This window comes from Heptranchias perlo, chromosome 10, assembly GCF_035084215.1.
Source record: "Heptranchias perlo isolate sHepPer1 chromosome 10, sHepPer1.hap1, whole genome shotgun sequence".
NCBI lineage: Eukaryota > Metazoa > Chordata > Chondrichthyes > Hexanchiformes > Hexanchidae > Heptranchias > Heptranchias perlo.
In genome coordinates, this window is record NC_090334.1 from 23,391,530 (window position 1) to 23,411,735 (window position 20,206).

Sequence of the window (20,206 nt, forward strand, 5' to 3'; positions counted from 1 at the left end):
GATTTGTGCTGCTCTGCCATTAGCCTCACAAAAAGGGCAGCTTGCTCTTAATCTCCCTGTGAGTTTCAAGAAATTTCTGCATTTGCTTCGTAAATACAAATTAAACTCACTGAAGAAAGTTAGGGCTGGTACTTAGCAGCGTAATGATGAGATTTATGTTCCTGCAACGCCACTCTCCGGCCCTGAAAGGGAACAATTGAAACTTTGGAGTCTCATTCCACAGATAGTAAATTGTTCTTAGAGATGTTTTAAATCTTAAATTTGTTTTCTTACTTTTCCTTTCTGTGTATTTTTTTTCTCTCTCGTAATCCAATCTTTCTTTCCCTCTCTTTATTTACCTGATTTGACTCTAATTCACCCTATTTCCTTCTCTGTCGTTCCTCTGTTTCTTTCTCAATCCTTAAATTTCATTGGTTAAGGAGATACACTGTTGGTCCCGTCGTTTACCAAAGTCCCATTGCCCTCACCACACAGTTATCAACTCTCACTTCCAGCAATTTGCAGGGCAAAATAATTTCAAGCTGAAGGGTGAGGGAATAAGCCTAACTAACGGGGCACACTGAGAGATGCCCCACTCCAGCAAAATCTGGTCCCAATATGGCGCAGGAGTTTTGGAACTTTCTGTCGTGATGTTGTCTGCCAGAGGGGGTCACTCTGGATGGTCAGCCACTTGCACAAGTAGCAATTTACAATGTTAACACTTTCTTTTAACCCCATTTTCTGTGACAGGGTACTGGCATCTCCTAAGCTGGGGGCAGTCGTAGGCTACATATTTGAGATTTGACAGGTCTCTCAGTCTGTGGTGCAGTGCTGTGTCACACCTGAGGAGGCGAAGATCAAAATATTTCTGAGGCACGCCATGGGATCAGAATTGTGTGAGGAAAATTAGAATTAGATCTTCTTATACCTAACTACAGCATTGGTGGAAAGTACAGAATTGTTGCTACTAAACACAACGAGAGCAAATTGCTTTACAAGAGAAAAAGAGGTTTACTTGGTGACACGACATAATTTTTAAACTTTCATATTTTCATGAACAGCAAAGTGGTGCAGCACATTAAAGCTCAGTGTGCTACACTATACTCTTAAAGACCTGTCAAGTCTCATTCACTTGGAGTGAAAACTACTCATTTTAATTCTAAAATGGAGCCCATGACTTTCCCCACATCACTCTGCCCGCTGCCATGGCTCAGCATACACTGCCTGCTGTGGAACTGAGTTTTACAGATCAGGATGGTCCCAGATCCAATGCCTCGTGTTTTCTGAGTTTGCTGAGTGGGCAAATCATGTTTAACTAACTTGATTGAGTTTTTTGATGAGGTAACAGAGAGAGTTGATGAGGGCAATGTGGTTGATGTTTATATGAACTTTCAAAAGGCATTTGATAAATTGCCACATAATAGGCTTGTCAGCAAAATTGAAGCCCGTGGAATAAAAGGGGCCATGGCAGCATGGATACGAAATTGGCTAACTGACAGGAAACAGAGAGTAGTGGTGAACGGTTATTTTTCGGACTGGAGGAAGGTATACAGTGGTGTTCCCCAGGGGTTGGTACTAGGACCACTGCTTTATTTGATATATATTAATGACTTGGACTTGGATGTACTGGGCACAATTTCAAAATTTTCAGATGACATAAAACTTGGAAGTGTAGTAAACAGTGAGGAGGATAGTAATAGATTTCAAGAGGATATAGACAAGCTGATGGAATGGGCGGACACGTGACAGAAGAAATTTAACGCAGAGAAATGCGAAGTGATATATTTTGGCAGGGAGAATGAGGAGAGGCAATATAAACTAAATGGTACAATTCTAAAGGGGGTGCAGGAATAGAGAGACCTGGGGGTATATGTACACAAATCATTGAAGGTGCCAGGACAGGTTGAGAAAGCGGTTAAAAAAGCATACGGGATCCTGGACTTTATAAATAGAGGCATAGGGGAAAAAAGCAAGGAAGTTATGTTGAACCTTTATAAAATACTGGTTTGGCCACAACTGGAGTATTGTGTCCAATTCTGGGCACCGCACTTTAGGAAGGATGTGAAGACCTTAGAGAGGATGCAGAAAAGATTTACTTGAATGACGGACTTCAGTTACGTGGATAGACTGGAAAAGCTGTGTTGGATCAGAGAAGGTTGAGAGGAGATTTGATAGAATCATAGAATCGTAACAGCACAGAAGGAGGCTGTTCAGCCCATGGAGCCTGTGCCAGTTCTTTGTAAGAACAATTCAGTTAGTCTCATTCCCCCGCTCTTTCCCCATAGCCCTGCAAATTTTTTCCCTTCAAGTATTTATCCAAATCCTTTTTGAAAGCCACGATTGAATCTGCTTCCACCACCCTTTCAGGCAGCACATTCTAGATCATAACTACTCGTTGCGTAAAAAAGCTTTTCCTCATGTCGCCTTTTGCCAATCACCTTAAATCTGTGTCCTCTGGTTCTCAACCCTTCTGCCAATGGGAACAATTTCTCTTTATTTACTTTATCTAAACCCGTCATGATTTTAAACATTTCTATCAAATCTCTTCTCAACCTTCTCTGCTCTAAGGAGAACAACCCCAGCTTCTCCAGTCTGTCCACGTAACTGAAGTCCCTCATCCCTGGAACCATTCTAGTAAATCTTTTTTGCACCCTCTCCAAGGCCTTCACATCCTTCCTAAAGTGCGGTGCCCAGAATTGGACACAATACTCCAGTTGTGGCCGAACCAGTGTTTTATAAAAGTTCAACATAACTTCCTTGCTTTTGTACACTATGGGGTGATTTTAAACCCCAAGAACGGGTAGGTTGGGTGGGTGGGAATTGAAAATAGTTGTTTTTTGGGTCGCGAACGCAACCCGGCTTTATTTCCGGGTTTAACGTCGGCGCGTAAAAGTACAGGCTTCCCACTGGGAATGCAAAGTCCGAAAATTTTGCGGTTGCAACCCAAAAAGCAACTATTTTCAACTCCTACCCGCCCCCAACCCACCCGTTCTTGGGGTTTAAAATCACCCCCATGCCTCTATTTATAAAGCCCAGGATCCCGTATGCTTTTTTAAGCGCTTTCTCAACCTGTCCTGCTACCTTCAAGGATTTTTGCACATATACTCCCAGGCCTCTCTGTTCCTGCACCCACTTTGGAATTGTACCATTTAGTTTATATTGCCTCTCCTCGTTCTTCCTGTCAAAATGTATCACTTCACACTTCTCTGCATTAAATTTCATCTGCCACGTGTCCGCCCATTCCACCAGCCTCTTGAAGTCTATCACTATCCTCTTCAATGTTTGCTACACTTCCAGGTTTTATGTTCAAGAAGTGTTCAAAATCATGACAGGTTTAGATAAAGTAAATAAAGAGAAACTGTTCCCATTGGCGGAAGGGTCAAGAACCAGAGGTCACATATTTAAGGTGATTGGTAAAAGAACCAAAGGTGACATGAGGAAAAACTTTTTTACACAGTGAGTTGTTATGATCTGGAATGCACTGCCTGAAAGGATGGCTTTCAAAAAGGTTTTGGATAAATATTTGAAGAGAAAAAAATTTGCAGGGCTACGGGGGAATGGGACTAACTAGATTGCTCTTACAAAGAGCCGGCCCGGGGCTCGATGTGCCAAATGGCCTCCTTCTGTGCTGTAACCGTTCTATGATTCTGTGGAGGAAAAATTTGATAAGGGCCGTTTTTGGACGGGGGTAGCATGATGCGCTCGGACCCTGCACCCAATGGTCCCTAGACAGGCAGCACGTGAACTTCTGCTGCCTGCTAATTATCATGATATTTCCATGCAGCCAGCGCTACCCGTGCTGCTGAGAGGCTGCACGGAAAATGAGGAAGTTGGAAATGGGGCGTGCACAGCGCACGTCATCAGCAGCCTACACCTCTTAAAGGTGCATGTGCACCTTTCAAAAGACAGGTACACAGTTTACTAAGAGGAGGGAAAGATGGCAACGAGGATAGCAGGTCCAGCACGAGAGAGGGCTCCACGCTTCTCCGATGATGCACTGGAGGCCCTGATAGAAGGGGTGGATGAAAGGAGGGCCAACATGTACCCGCAGAGTGGCCGGAGACCCTCCAGACTGCAGCTCCGCAGGCATTGGCAGGCTGTGGTGAAGGAAGCCAATGCCAGGAGAATTGCACCACGCACGTGGGTGCAGTGCCGAAAGAAGTTCAATGATTTGACACGAGTGGTCAAGGTGAGTGAATGCAAGTGTCATGTGGTACATCCTACCAACTGCACCACTGCTCCACACATCACACCCGCCGTCACCCACCCACCAACAAACACTGCCCATCCATACGCAATGCTGCACTCGGCAAGCTGCATCTCACCCACACATAGTATCACACTTGCAGGCCACACAACCACAACTCACAGCTCACACAAACTGGTAGCTATTCAACCATGACAGGCACATCACCCACACACCCTGCAGGACACTGACTGACATACTGTCCTCTCTCTTGCAGGAGAGGGTGGAGCATAACAGCTGGCAGAAGGAGAGACCTGAGGGTGGACAGGTATGCTTACACGTCCTCACCCCCCTAGAGGAGACCGTGCTTCAGATCATTGGGCAGGCTGTCGCTGCAGCCGTGACAACAAGCCGCGCTGGAGGTCCCGATGAAGGGGGTCTCTGCATATCTAATGCTCCTTCTCCTTTCCCAAATCTCCCTCCTCCCATAATCTTTTCTGACTCACGTACTGCAGATGCTGTCAGCACGCACGTTTTACTTGCTCCTCTCCCCACTCCACAACTCAACCTGTTTCCCTTTGTCATTGCAGATACCCAAGAACACGTGGCAGCACCGTCTGAGGAGGAGGAGGAGGAGGACACTGAAGCCACACTGTCACTCGATCTGACACTTGCATCCACCAGCTCATAGACTGACACTGCGTGTCCTTTAGAGGTTAGGTTAGAGGAGGGATCTGCATGTGGTGAGACACCGAGCACAAGTGCGCAAGAGCCGGGGCGGAGGGAACGGATATTACAGGTGTCAGCTCGCCGGAGGAGGTCACTCACTAGTTCTGCTGCAGAGGAGTCAAATGAGGACATCATTGGGCCAGGCTGCAGGAGACGGCTGATGGGCGTACACCAACAAATGCTTGGGGCACTGGAAAGTCTGCCAGAAAGCACAATAAGAAGGAGCATGGAGGAGTCCAGCTCCAACTTGACGCAGGGCTTTGCGCAGAGCTTGGAGCCCATCCTTTCCCACATGGAACAGGTGGTCACCTCCATCAGCGCACCTGTGGAACCCACCATGATGCAGCGTCTAATGACTGATGTCACAGCATCCATTGCAGCACAAACATCTGCCTTCCAAGGGAGCTCAGACTGCTGCCTTAGAAGCTCAGACTGCTGCTATCTTGGCTCTGGGGATCTCTGTGGAATGGGGCTTCCAGGGCACCACAGCACTCCAGCAATCCGTTCTCCAGCTGATCACCAGGATTGCTGAGGCACTGCCCCGTGAGAGTGGCAGTGGTGCCATGGCAGTCGGACCTGCTGTCCTCTCTCAGGACGACAGCCTTCCTGTTCCCATCCCTGCCACCCCGCCAGTACCCCTGTTGTTGCCTACTGGCCAGCCAGGCCAGACTGCTGCAGCCCATGCTGAGATGGTGCAGTCTGAAGCCGGGCCCTCCCGGCCCGGAGGTGCTCGAGGTCGTCCTCCAAGGCCATCTGCACGCTCTCCATTAAAGGCCAGCAGCCTCCCACCACCCCTCCAGTCACTGGGGAAGCACCTCGTTGGAGCACTAGGCTAGGTAAAGGCACACGAACAACAAGCACTAAGGGAATGCACAAGGGTGAATAGTTCTGTTATGTTTGCATAATTTGATTTGTTACTTGATAAATGAGACTTTGAATTTGCATTTAATGGTGGTTTTTATTTATGGAATGAGCTGAGGGGGAAACCAATGTGTAATCAGATGGAGGGCGATTTGAGTCTTGTGGGAGCGAAAAGGTGGGGAATGTAGGACTGTTGGTGAGTTGGGGGATGTAGTTGACATTATTGATGGTGGGCATCGCCCCGGGAGAGTGGTAGTGACACCATGGCAATCTGACCCGCTGTCCTCTCTCAGGACGACATTATTCCTGCTCCCACCCCTGTCACTCTGCCAGTGCCCTTGTTGTTGCCTATCAGCCAGCCAGGCCAGACTGCTGCAGCCCATACTGAGATGGTGCAATTTGAAGCCGGGCCCTCCCGGCCCAGAGCTGCTCGAGTTCGTCCCCAAAGCCATCTGCACGCTCCTCCATTGAAGGCCAGCAGCCTTCCACCACCCCTGCTCCAGCCACTGGGGATGTGCCTCGTAGAAGCCCTAGGATAGGTAAAGGCACATGAACAACAGGCACTAAGGCAATGCACAGGGTGAATAGTTTTGTTCTGTTTCCATAATTTGATTTGTTACTTGATAAATGTGACTTTGAATTTGCATTTGGTGATGGTTTTTATTTGTGCGATGAGCTAAAGGGGAAACCAATGTGTAATCAGATGGAGGGCGATTTGATTGTCTTGTGGGAGCGGACAGGTGGGAAGTGTAGGACTGTTAGTGAGTTCGGGGATGTATTTGACGTTATTGATAGTGGGCACGGATCAGGCGAGCTGCAGAACCCTCGCAGACAAGGCGTGTGGTCCCTGTTGCACCCTTGCACCTTCATCCACTTCCTCTTCTGGCTCCACCCCCTCCTGTTCCTACTCCTCCTCCTCCTCCTCAGCCTCTTCCTCCGCCTCATCCTCAGCCTCCTCCTCCTCTACCTCTGGCTCAGGGTCTTCTCCAATCATTGGTGGCAAAGGCTGGTCCCTCATGATGGCGAGGTTGTGCAGCATGCAGCAGACCACACAAATCTGCCCACCCACTCAGGGGAGTACTGCAGGGCTCCTCCAGACCGGTCCAGGCAGCGGAAGCGTTGTTTGAGGAGGCCTATGGTGTGCTCCACGATGTTCCGTGTGGCAGCATGGCTCTCATTATAGGCCTGCTGTGCACATGTGCGTGGATTCCTGACCGGTGCCATGAGCCAAGTCGTGAGGGGATAGCTTCTGTCGCCCAGTCGCCAGCGTTTGACTTGCTGAGTCGGGTGAAAGATAGCTGGTAGGTTAGACTGCCGCGTGACGAAGGCATCACGACTGCTCCCAGACCTCCATGATTTGTTGCGGGTGATCACATACCAGTTGCACTTGAGGGAGTGGAAGCCCTTTCGGTTGACGAAGACAGCAGAGTTGATGTGCGGGGCACGCGAGGCAATATGTGTGCAGTCCATGGCACCCTGCACCATGGGGAAGCCAGCAATGCCAGCGAACCCCCGAGCTAGTTCGTTCTGATTGTCTCTGTTGAGAAGGTGATGAACCTGTTCCTCATCTGCTACAGTGGGTCTGTGACCTCCCTTATGCAGCAGTGCACTGCATACTGCGAGATGTTGCACATGTCGCCAGCAGAGGCCTGAAATGGTCCTAAGCCGTAGAAATTCACCGCCATGGTGACCTTCACAGCCACAGGCAATGCTGTCCTCGCCCTGCTCTGAGGCTGCAGTTGTGGCCGCACCAGTTGACAGATCTCGGTCACGGCTTCCTTGGTGAACCTCAGGAGTCGGATGCAATCCTCCTTGGTCATGTTGAGGTAAGAGAATTGGTCCCGGAAGGCCCTCATTGGGTAGGGCCTCCTGCTCAGTGCCCTGTGCCTCCTCGTCCTCCATCTCCTCGCAGCTTGACCTGCTATGCGTAGCCTCTCTGCATGCTCCCAGTCGTGTTCAGTGCCCAGTGGGAGCCCTAGCAGACCGCCCATGGTTGCCAGGAATGTTGTTCAACCACGGTTGTAACTTTCTGAACCTTAAGGCAGTACCTGCCAAACCACTCAAATGTAGTCTCGCAACTCTCAGTAAGAATAAGGAGCTTCAAAAACACTTCCTACTCCACCATCAGCCAGAAGCAATAATCCATCAACTAACCTGCAACACCTGCATTGTCCCTTTAAATAGTGCTGGTGGGGGGTCCTCCAGCCAGTGTAAGACATGTTCAGATGGTCAGGGTTAAGACTGTGCGTTGAGTTGAGCGTTAAGGTCCAAAATGGTGTCTATCACTTTAAATCAGCATTGCACACTGATTGCATGCATTTTCTCCCGACTTTACATGCTTCCAGCGTTTGGTATTTGTGCATGCGCTAACACCTATACCAAGATGGCGTCCGGCGCATGTCACAATGGTAATGTGCGTGCGCATCCAAGATGCCATCTTGGATGTCAGAGAGGCTGTGTAGCGCTGAAAGAATAAGCGGTACACAGCCCAATTTAGCACCCGTAGATTCTATGATCAGCCAGAATAGTAGTTGGGAGGCTGGACATAACACTGTGCCTGCTGTAACACAATTGATGAATTTACAGCGGAAGTCAGACATGTCAACGCACAAAGGGCGAAAATAAAAACCAGCGGGAGAGTCACCTTGACCTTCTGGCACAGTTCCCAGTGGCTGAGCTTAGCATCCTGTTGATAGAGTTCTGGGAACTCATAGCCCGCAGTTTAACATAACTCTGGAGGAAAGTGGTTGGAGGGACAAATAGTGATGGTGTTGTAAGGCAGAAGTGACCTTCCTTCATTCCAGTTTCCTTGAGAACATGGCTTTTCACTACACCATTGATTATGAACAAAACATAAACCCTTTTCTCCTCTGGTTTTCAGCTCCTAAGAAACCCTGTAGTAAATTAGATACAAGACAGTAGTGATTTCATACTTGTTATTCCCCACACCCTTTCCAGACTTAAAAATGTCTCCCCTTTACACCCCTTAGCTTCCACAACAGCAACATCCTGTGACTTCCTAATTGCTTTTAAAGTTGAATAAGGTTGCACCAAACCATGGGATATTGCCATAAAACAAGCTGAGAACGTGTTCCCTTCTTGTAGTTTTTATTTCCAGAGCAATAATCAAAGTTGTAAGCTTAACACCAGCTAGAAAAGAGTAAGCTTGACAATCCCATGGAGATTGGATCATTTTCTTTTTGCATGTTGAGCACAGGTCACTCAGATGAGACTTCTCAAAACATTTGCTATGAACGCACGTCCACTTTGAATGAATGCAAGACCGTCAGCCACTTCTAAGTACAGGATGAAGGAGAACAGTTATTAGATCTAAGAACCTCCTGAGACATCCAGGAGGCTCATAGAGTATAATAAGGATGGATGTGTTGTCATATGATTATTGGCAAAGAGACCTCTGGCAATGTCCTGCTGTATTTGAAGTCAAAACACATTCGCAATGTGTCAGTCTGTGAGGTGCAGTAATAGCAGATGTGTCAGACAGTTTTTTAAAGTTAGGTTTTTTCTCACATGTGTACTTCACAACACAGTCCTTGCAATGATTCTGAAAAATATTAAATACACCATGGCCTCCTGAACGCGACCTTAGATAGTGATAGATTGAGTGACATTTGAAAGTCGAGGAACCAATTTAGGTTAATAGAAGACTTTAACAGTACGCTGAAGCATGCGGGCACATCGTGGCAGAAGTAGTTGTTAGTTGTAAGTACTAACAGTTACTCTTACAATCCAGCTGATTGGGTACATCCAACAACCGTGAGGAGGCAGCGACTGCTGACTGAAGGTGTGGCAAGTGATCGCTCCACGCTACCAAACTGATTGACCACATCGCACAAGGTGTAGGTAGGAAATTATTGCAAATACCAGAAAATAGGCATTACAACAGACTGCAATACTGGAGTTCTGACACATAAAATATATGTTGGAGGGATGAAGGCAGCACGTAATCTTTGGGAGAGAACCTGGATTGGAGGTGAACTTCCTAACATCTGATGTCTCGCCCATTTTGAGGAGAGTGCTCCCCAAATCTTGGTGCTGGATACAATTAAAAGAGCAGGGCAGGGTGAACTTGGTGCAAGTCTCCTCCCTTCATGAGTATTATGTTCCTTCCTTACCAGGTTATGTGTGTGTGCGTGTCTGTGGGGACATGTGTGTGCACACAAATATTTTTTGGTGGGGGAGACAAAGAGCAAAGAAGGATATCTTAATTACTATAATCAATTTTCATTGTTTTTACAGTATGCTTTTTGGAGGACATTTTTTGCTCTCATTAAAATATTATATTAATGAAAGGCCCCGAGTTCCATCAATTTATTTTAAAATTCTTTTTGCCCTATTTTCCTGCTCTACGTCTCCCCATCTCCAATCCTCCCCCCATCGGGCCAGCAGGTAATCTGGTCAACAAGGAATGCCTTCAAACAAAGGTAAGATGGCAATATATGGTGTGTCATGTGCTGCTAGATAAAGTATGTCTATGAGGGGGTGAGTAAGGGAAATAATATCAATAAAAGGAGGATACTGCGATGCTTTTGCACCAAGATCACCCTGCCCCACTCGCTTAAATTGTGCCCAACGCCAAGATTTGGGAAGCACTCTCCTCAAAATGGGTGAGTCATCAGATGTTAAGAAGTTTACCTCCAGTCCAGGTCCTCTCCCAAAGATTATGTGCTGCCCTTTCCTGTGAACACAATCAAAGCATACAGATATTGGACTTTGAAGGAGCACAGACTCAATCAACCCTATGTCCAGCCGACATCCCAGCTTGTGTAAAAATATTATAATGTAGATGTATGTCATTTCTGATGGTAGTATTGGTTAAGGGCCCACCATTCAAGATTTACATGTGTCATTTGAAGCTGTTTCAGATCAATCCACAAGGGGTGACCTGCGGCAATAGGGACAAAGAAGCATATATATGTTAAAGTTGAAAGATTTTCAAGTAGAGCTCAAAATGGATGCAATATCAGCAGTGCGCTCGTGGTGCCCATCCAAGGCCTTAGTCGGGAGGTCCAAACCAATTTCAGAATCAGCCCTCCGCTTATTCAAATCACCTCAGTATACTGTCCAGCATTTCGTCTTTATAGCATAGCTCTCGTTTACAACTACAACAACAACTCGCATTTATATAGCACCTTTAACATAGAAAAACATCCCAAGGAGCGTCATAAGAGCATTATCAAACAGAATTTGACACAGAGATATAAGGATAGGTGACCAAAAGTTTGGCCAAAGAGGTAGGTTTTAAGGAGTGTCTTAAAGGAGGAGAGAGAGGTAGAGAAGTGGAGAGGTTTAGGGAGGTAATTCCAGAGCTGAGGGCCTAGGCAGCTGAAGGACGAATTGTTGAAGCAGCTGTCAGTGGTGGAGTGATTAAAATCAGGGGTGCACAAAAGCAAGAATTGGAGGAGTGCAGAGATCTCGGAGGATTATAGGGCTGGAGCAGGTTACAGAGATAGGGAGGGGTGAGGCCATGGGGGGATTTAAAAATAAGAATGAGAATTTTAAAATCGAGATGTTGCCGGACTGGAAGCCATTGTAGGTCAGCGAGCACAGGGGTGATGGGTGAAGGGGACTTGGTGCAATTTAGGATATGGGCAGCAGAGTTTTGGATGAGCTCAAGTTTACAAAGGGTGCAAGGTGGGAGGCCGGGCAGGATAGCATTGGAATAGTCGAGTCTAGAGGTAACAAAGGCACGGATGAGAGTTTCAGCAGCAGATGAGCTGAGACAGGGGCGGAAAATAGTGATGTTACAGAGGTGGAAGTAGGCGGTCTTAGAAGCAGTTCTGCATGAAAAGTTGTCAACAAAAATCCAATCTTTGAAATCTCAGTTTCCCCATCTTGTTGCAGGTCATTGTAATCACCTCCTCAGTCAAATTGGTTATTTTAGCAAAGATTGAATGAATCAAAGTGAATATTGTTTTGTTATTTTGACCTCAAATGATTGTTGGGTTCAGACTTGCTTTCTTTTCACGGCTGTATGACTGAGGCTAGTAGTTGGCAAGGCAGAATGGACGAATTGGAAACTGTATTGATGCCATATTTGTGATGATGACGTAACATTTTCTCCAATCTTGTCTCTCTTGATTATGTCAACGCTGACACTAGATTTTTTAAATTGACCAGGAATCTAACCAGATTTCCAGGCCCAGGGAGATGCAGCTATTGCAACAACAATGTAGCAGGCTGTTTCGTCAGATGTTTTCCTGAAACAGCTGTTCTCAAATGCTGCTTCTGTTTGTCCATACTGATAATATCCATGGACATTTTCTAGGGCACGCAGTGCAGACACAACATTGCACCTTAAGCTAATCTTCAATATGTTTCTTATATACTATCATACTACCGATGTTAATTATCTAGCTTTTGAACTTCACAACCTTTCAGTGACGAGGAAATCAAGATAGAGATTGGCACCACCTTGGGCCTGGAAACCAGAGAGTCACAAATTTACAAATTGGGTTTGGATGAAGAAAATTTGTCAACTCATTTGATCTCATCCTTCCAGAATACTGATTCTACTCTCTTTGCAGTGCAGCATCTAGGTGCTTCTCAAATGAAAGGAATCTTACAACACCAGGTTATAGTCCAACAATTTTATTTTAAAATCACAAGCTTTCGGAGATTATCCCCTTCGTCAGGTGACATTCACCTGATGAAGGGGATAATCTCCGAAAGCTTGTGATTTTAAAATAAAATTGTTGGACTATAACCTGGTGTTGTAAGATTCCTTACATTTGTCCACCCCAGTCCATCACCGGCATCTCCACATCATGGCTTCTCAAATGAGTTTGCTCTTCCTGGTGATCTGCTCCAGCTATTGATCATCCTTAGTGTATAGATATAGTTTCTTGTTCCATCCTAAATTTGCCCTTTACAACTTTGAAGTGTTGCCGTCTTGTCCTGATGTATACGAAAATATTATTTTGTGCTAACTTTCTCTATTGTAGTTGTATAGCTCTATAAGGGTCACTCTGAGACATCTTTTTGTGGAAGAAGATCGTTACCCAATGAAGTTGTTCCTCATAGCTCTTTCCTCTGGCACCAGGGATCAGCTTCACTGTTCTTCTCTGTACATTTTTTTTATTCGTTCATGGGATGTGGGCGTTGCTAGCAAGGCCAGCATTTATTGCCCATCCCTAATTGCCCTTGAGAAGTTGGTGGTGAGCCGTCTTCTTGAACCGCTGCAGTCTGTGTGGTGAAGGTTCTCTCACAGTGCTGTTAGATAGGGAGATCCAGGATTTTGACTGCCTCTATGCCCTGGACTGTGTCTTACATTGTGATGGCCAGAACTTTACACAATATTCCCAGCCTCAACGTGACCTCTGGGAATTTGTACTCAACTGACCTAGGACTGTAACTATGTCAGGTGGGACCAATAATTGAGCTGCTGGCAGAATAAGATGCTTTTCTGCCTTCCTCTGATTCATCATCAGAAGAAGAATCTGAAGTGGAGGATGATGATTTCAACGAAAGGGCAGTGGTTCAAATCAAAATGAGGTGAAGAATACGTGCCTAAGGCAGAAACATCAGGCATAAGAGCACCGCCAGTGGGTGAAATATGTGTCAAATATGTTGTTAAACTTTTTCTCAGTTAATCACAGATGCCTTCCTCTCTGGTGCTTTGTGAGGTCTGACATTCTGCACCCAATGATTTGAAAGGCTATTTACAGGGTGACGTTCCTTCTGTCACTAAATGTAGCAAAAAAGTTGGCATGAGTACAAAATTATGGAGTGAAGGAGTTTCATTCCTTCGATAAACACAGGATTTATCTTTCTCTTTTAGCTAGATGCTTTTAAAATAATACTATCTTCCTTCCAGACGGTTTTGAAGGTTTAGATTGAAACATTCTGGCCACAGTCCTATATCTCATCGCTGGTATGTGGTTATGGTTATAGCCTGCCTGCTCTCACAGTGACTGACTCAGTGCTCTCCTTCAGTTTGATGTTGACTGTTGTAGTTTCTTTATAGAAATAAAATATAGAGACTGATTTTCTGAAGATGGTCCCTTTGTGCAGGGGGCATGAACAGCACAAGTTCCCTTCACTATCAACAGACTCTTCAAACAATAATTCACGCTCGACAGATGCTCGGTATAGATTGACTCACTGTTGACTGCCGCTTAATACGAAACAATTTGCTGTAGATGGCCTCTTTATGATTCATTACAAACAGTCCCTTTACACAGAACGTCAAGCCTCCCACTTCCTGACAATACTACATTTTGGTTTATTTTTTGCATTTCACCAAATGTCATTTTTTTGAACTACACGTGTCTTCATTTCAAGCATTGCAACAAAGGCAAGAAAAATATCATGCAGAGAAATGTATTATTAGTGCTGCAGTCCCCATTATGTTTCCTCAGAATTTAAACGTTCCACTTTTTTGACAAAAAAGGACATTTAAATATATAGGTTTGGGGTGCTAAATTGGGCCATGTAGCGCCCATTGCTTTGGCGCTACATGGCCTCTCCGACATCCAAGATGGTGTCTTGGATGCGCACACACGTTTCCAGCGTGACGTGCGCCGGACACCATCTTGGTACAAGAGCTTGCGCAGGCGCAGATAACGAACGCTGGAATCATGTAAAGTAGGGAGAAAATAGCTTCAATCAGTGTGCAACGCTGATTTAAAGCGATAGACACAATTTTGGGACTTAACGCTCATCTCAACGCACAGTCTTAACCCCAACCATCTGAACATGTCTTAGAGTGCCTGGAGCTATTTAAAGGGACCATGCAGGTTTACAGGTTGATGGTTGGATTATTGCTTCTGGCTGCCGAGACATTTGCAACTGTTTTTGGAGGTCTCCTATACTTGAATACTAGGACTGGGGACATTTAGAGCCAGGACGTGCAGGAGTGAAGTTAGAAAATGCTTCTACATGCAAAGGGTGGGAGAAGTTTGCTCTTCTGCAAACGGCAGTTGATGCTAGCTCAATTGCGAATTCTAAATCTGAGATTGATAGATTTCTGTGATCCAAGGGTATTAAGGAATATGGGGCTAAGGTGGGTATATGGTGTTAGGTCACAGGTCCACCATGATCTCATTGAATGACAGAACAGGCTCGAGGGGCTGAATGTCACTGCCACTTGCTGCCTCCTGATATGCGCCACCTTCTCCTGCAAGCAAGCGGGACGAGTGTCTGGGTGATGTGCCTGTCGTGGTTGAATAGCTGCCAGTGTGTGTGGCCTGTGAGTTGTGGGTGGGCGGCTTGCAACAGTGGTAATCTGTGAAGGTGAGAGAAAGCATCTGATTGGAAGAGTTGACTACTGATGGAAAGAGTTTGTTGGTAGGTGGGTGATGGGGGGTGAAGTTGGTGGTGCAGTTGGTAGGAGATGCTACTTGACAGTTGACCTCACTCACCTTGACCACTCATGTCAAAGCATTGAAATTCTTCCTGCACTGCATCCATGTTCATGATGCTGTGCTCCTGGCAGTGACTTCGTCCCCCGCTGCCTCCCACTGCCTTTTGGGTATATGTCTGGAGGGCCTCTTCCCCCCCCCCTCCCCCGCCACCACTGTGGATATAGGATGTCTCTCCTTCTGACCAGCTCTTGCACCAAGACCTCTGGTGCATCAGCAGAGAACCTTGGTGCATACACTCTCACAGGTCCGGTACCAACACAGATCAGCAGATTGGTGAGGATTGGCGTGCAGATTGGAGAATGTGGGATTTAGTGGTGCACAACCTTTAAGACCATTAGACCATAAGAGATAGGAGCAGGAGTGGGCCATTTGGCCCCTCGAGCCTGCTCCACCATTTAATGAGATCATGGCTGATCTGATTTTTACTTCAACTCCACTTTCCCGCCCTTTCCCCATATCCTTTGACTCCCTTGCTGATCAAAAATTTGTCTAACTCAGTTTTGAATATATTCAATGATTCAGCCTCCACAGCTTTTTGGGGTAAAGAATTCCAAAGATTCATGACCCTCTGGGAGAAGAAATTCCTCCTCATTTCTGTCTCAAACGGGCGACCCCTTATTCTGAGATTTTTAGTCAATGTTTTAACATAACTCATCAGCGTGTAAACATAGGGACAGGACCTGCATCTGTGCTTTACATGTGCGATGTCTGATCTCCACTCAGACTCCGTGCAGACTGTTATTTTCAGCAATTAACAGGTACCAGCTACCTTTAAGAGATTTCGAACAGACAGCCTGCCTTTAAGAGATTGGAGCTCCCCCTGCTGGTGCAAAGTGCAAATTGTATGGAATCCTCATTCAACACTGATTTCCAACGCAGATTGCAGGTAAGTACTCAGGCGTGACGAAAGTCTCGTCCTGCCTGCGCAGGGGCCACTGGGCACAGGGTAATAGCGGATTGAGCTACTCCCGCTCAACAACAGGCCCTATCTAATTTTTCCCCCATTGTATATAAATCTCAGTCAGTCACAGAGTGATAGTTCCAACTTTCAGCATTGGCTGCTGGTAATTCCAGGCAGCTTAGCTCTGAAAGAGAAATTAATTCATCTGGATTTCCTATATATCATAACGGTAGCTATTTGCACATTTGCTGGTGGCTCAGTCCTCCCTTGTTCCCTTGTTTTATGCTTTAAAACTGCTGATTAGAGATGATTGCAGCCTGGGAGCACACTTTTTGCACCGAAAATACCTCATCGGCGACATTCTGAGGTCCACTTCCAGTTATAGGAATGGGAAGTGATGTCCAGAGCCCACTGTCTCCAGAGTAACTTCACTACCAATTCATAAATCCACTGGAGTGGGCCTTCCTGGTGTCACTACAGGCAAATCTTGTTGAGAAACTATTCCCAGACATATCTCTAAGGAGCCATTTTAAAGCATAAAATAGCGAGGGTAACATGCAGATTCAAAGTCCGAATTCATCAATATTGGAAATCCATCCTTTTCCTTAATTGATCTCATTTACTGATTAAAAATCTAATCTATTTAAATTTCTAATTGAATTGCTATTCAGTGTTTACCCAATCAAACAACTAGGCTCAAAGGGGAAGTAAAATTTGTCTTGCTTCATGCAAATAAATTCCTCAAATTGTGCTTTAGATCAATTTATCAAACCATTGTAGGCTAACTGAACTCTGACCTCCTTGCTTGTGCTTTTAACTCATTTTCTTGTTCGTCTCAGCATTCTTTCCACACTTGTGTGATTTGATTTCACATCCACATGGAAGAACTCCTGCAAGAAATTCTCGGGTCTGTCTTAAAAGGCATTGCAAGATCCAAACTCCTAGGCGCCAGGGGACAGAACCCTGTGTCCAAACTCTCACATCTGCAGCTGGAGTTTGATCAAGTAATTTTCATGTCTACCATTCTGGGTGTTGACGTCAGAGTGAATGTTGATGAATGACCAGCCAATCTGTTTTGGATTGTGTCAGTTGAGGGAAGAATTCTGTTAAGGATGCCAGGAGAACTCTTTTAAGAGTTAGTGAGCATAAGGAGGGGCATGTGTTTCATCAGATTTGTGGCATGTTTTCAATGGAAGTAAAAGATCCACGTCCGACCAAATGAGTGAAAATAAGAACCAAATTCACAATTGCCCAACCGAATTATGAATGTCAACGTAGATTCCTGTGGTGTCACTATTGTGTTGTCAACTTCCATCCACTGACATTTTTGAAACTAATATTTCATGCATGCGTGCAGCTTGTCATGTCCTTGTCACTTTGGGTTAAGTACACATCGAAAGACATGGAAAATATGCTTCGAATTGGAGATCACCGAAGGTCAAATTTTGGTTCTTCCAGTTTTTAATACCCTTTGCAACTGTGTCTGCAGAAAATTGGGGTTCAGAAAAAATGGAAAATGAAAACTCTAAAGTTTTATAAAGAAAATGTTGTAGTCAATGTGTCAGATTGAGGTGAAGGTTTGCTGTTTTATGTCTGCATATGTCAGAAGTCATTAGCTACTCCGCAAGAGGAGCTGATGGTTTTTGACATTTCTGATATTTGTGTCAGCTTTTGTTATCAGTCGAGTGGTCAGCTTTCCTACAATTGATTCTACTAGCGGTTCCAAGCAGTGCCCATCCTGCAAGTGTGTGAGGTGCCCATCCTGCAAGTGTGTGAGGTGCCCATCCTGCAAGTGTGTGAGGTGCCCATCCTGCAAGTGTGTGAGGCTGCTGCAGGTTGTGGCCCAGTTCTCAACCTGCTGGTGTGTACATTTGTTCCGGAATCTATACAGCTGTTACCCTCCTGGTTTGTGAGTCTGTTCTGAGGTTTGGTACAACCACTCCGTACTGGTGGTGCACCAGTCTATCGCGAGTCTAGTCCAGCTAAAGTGTCAGCCTTGGCTCAGTGGTAGCACTCTCGCCTCTGAGTCGAAAGGTTGTGGTTTCAAGTTCCACTCCAGAGACTTGGGCCCTGACTTTTAACTCTGAGTGGGTTTTCGGTGGGCGGGTAATGAGGCGAATTGAAAACTCACCCACTGCTCCAGGAACGAGACCCAGACTAGTTTAACTCCCAGCCTCATTTAAATCCCGGTATGGGCAGGAAGTTGGGAGTAAGCAGTGGAATATTGCACAACCTGGAGGCCACCCGGCAAGACAAGGTAAATGGTGGGATCTGCTTCTGGTGCCGTCTCATGGGGGGGTCTCATTTTCAGGAAGAGGGAGTCCACGGCAGGGCAGGGCAGGTCTAAACTTTCGTACTCCCACAAAGAAACGACAAAAACTTCCCTTTTTTCAGCCTCTTCTTCTTCCCAGCAGGTCCTGACCGGCTTTCACCTGGCGGGAAAGCTGCAGCAGCTTCCCCGCTCAGGCCCCCAGTTAAAATTGCAGTCGGGTTCCGATGACATAATCTTTGGCTTTGGGCGTGTGTCTTTGTCGCCTGTTCAATAGTGCAGGTTAAAATTCATAACAGTGGGATCCCAGCGGCTTTCCAGTGGGTAAGTAATCTGGCCGATTTTAACTGTCCACCCACCACCCCTTTAAGTCCATAATATGGATTGACACATCAGTGCAGTACTGAGGAAGTGCTGCCCCGTCGGAGGTGCCGACTTTCAGATGAGATATTAAATTGAGGGCCCCTCTGCCCTCTCAGGTGGATGTAAAAGATCGCATGGGTACTACAACAACAACTTGCATTTATATAGCGCCTTTAACATAGTAAAGCATCCCAAGGCACTTTACAGGAGCGATTATCAAACACAATTTGTCACTGAACCACATAAGGAGATATTATGCCAGGTGACCAAAAGCTTGGTCAAGGAGATAGACTTTATGGAGCGTCTTAGAGGAGGAGAGAGTGAGGCATAGAGGCCGAGAGGTTTAGGGAGGGAATTCCAGAGCTTAGAACCTAGGCAGCTGATCACATGGCCTCCAACGGTGGAGCAATTAAATCATGAATGCGCAAGAGGCCAGAATTGGAGGAGCGCAGAGATCTCGGAGGGTTGTAGGGCTGGAAGGGATTACAGAGAAATGGCGGGGTGAGGCCATGGAAGGATTTGAAAACGAGGATGTGAATTTTAAAATTGTGGTGTTGCCGGACTGGGAGCCAATGTAGATCAGTGAGTACAGGGGTGATGGGTGAACAGGACTTGATACGAGTTAGGATATGGGCAGCAGAGTTTTGGATGTTACTACTCAACATTTATCCTGGCCAACATTAAAACAGATTATCTGGTCATTTATCCTGTTTCCGTTTATGGGATCTTGCTGTGTGGAAAATGGCTGCCATGCTTCCTTACATTACGCTTGAAAAGTACTTAATTGGCTGAAAAGTGCTTTGTGCTATCCCGAGATTGTGAAAGGTGCGATATAAATGCAAGCTCGCTCTTTCTTTCCATTATCCTGCAGGTGTGCAAATATGTCCCAGGCTCCAATGCAACCCCAACAGCAATGCGAAGAATCGGGGAAGGTGCCTTTGCCATAGTATACATGCATTGGCAATCCTTTCTCTGGCAACTTTGACCCTTTTTGTGATTGTGGGGGGTGGGTGTTACCATCTTCAGGTATCAATCACCTTTCTTTTGTTTACTCTCAATTTACTTCAATTTTATTCAAATAACATAATTTAGATTGTTGATTCCGCCCGCTGTCACTGCATCATGTTATAGGTCCAGATCGTGATTTGTCTTATTGACAGTAATATCATAGTAGGTACAGCACAGGAGGAGGCCATTCTGCCCATCGTGCCTCTTTGAAAGAGCTATCCAATTAGTCCCATTCCCCTGCTCTTTTCCCATAGCCCTGTAAATTATTTCCCTTCAAGTATTTATATAATTCCTTTCTGAAAGTTACTATTGAATCTGCTTCCACCACCCTTTCAGACAGTGCATGACAGATCATTATAATTTGCTGCTTTTAAAAAAAAATGTTTCCTCATGTCACCTCTGACTCTTTTGCTGATCACCTTAAATCTGTGTCCTCTGGTTACCGACCCTTCTGCCACTGGAAACAGTTTCTCCTTATTTACTCTGTCAAAATCGTTCATGATTTTGAACATCTCTATCAAATCTCC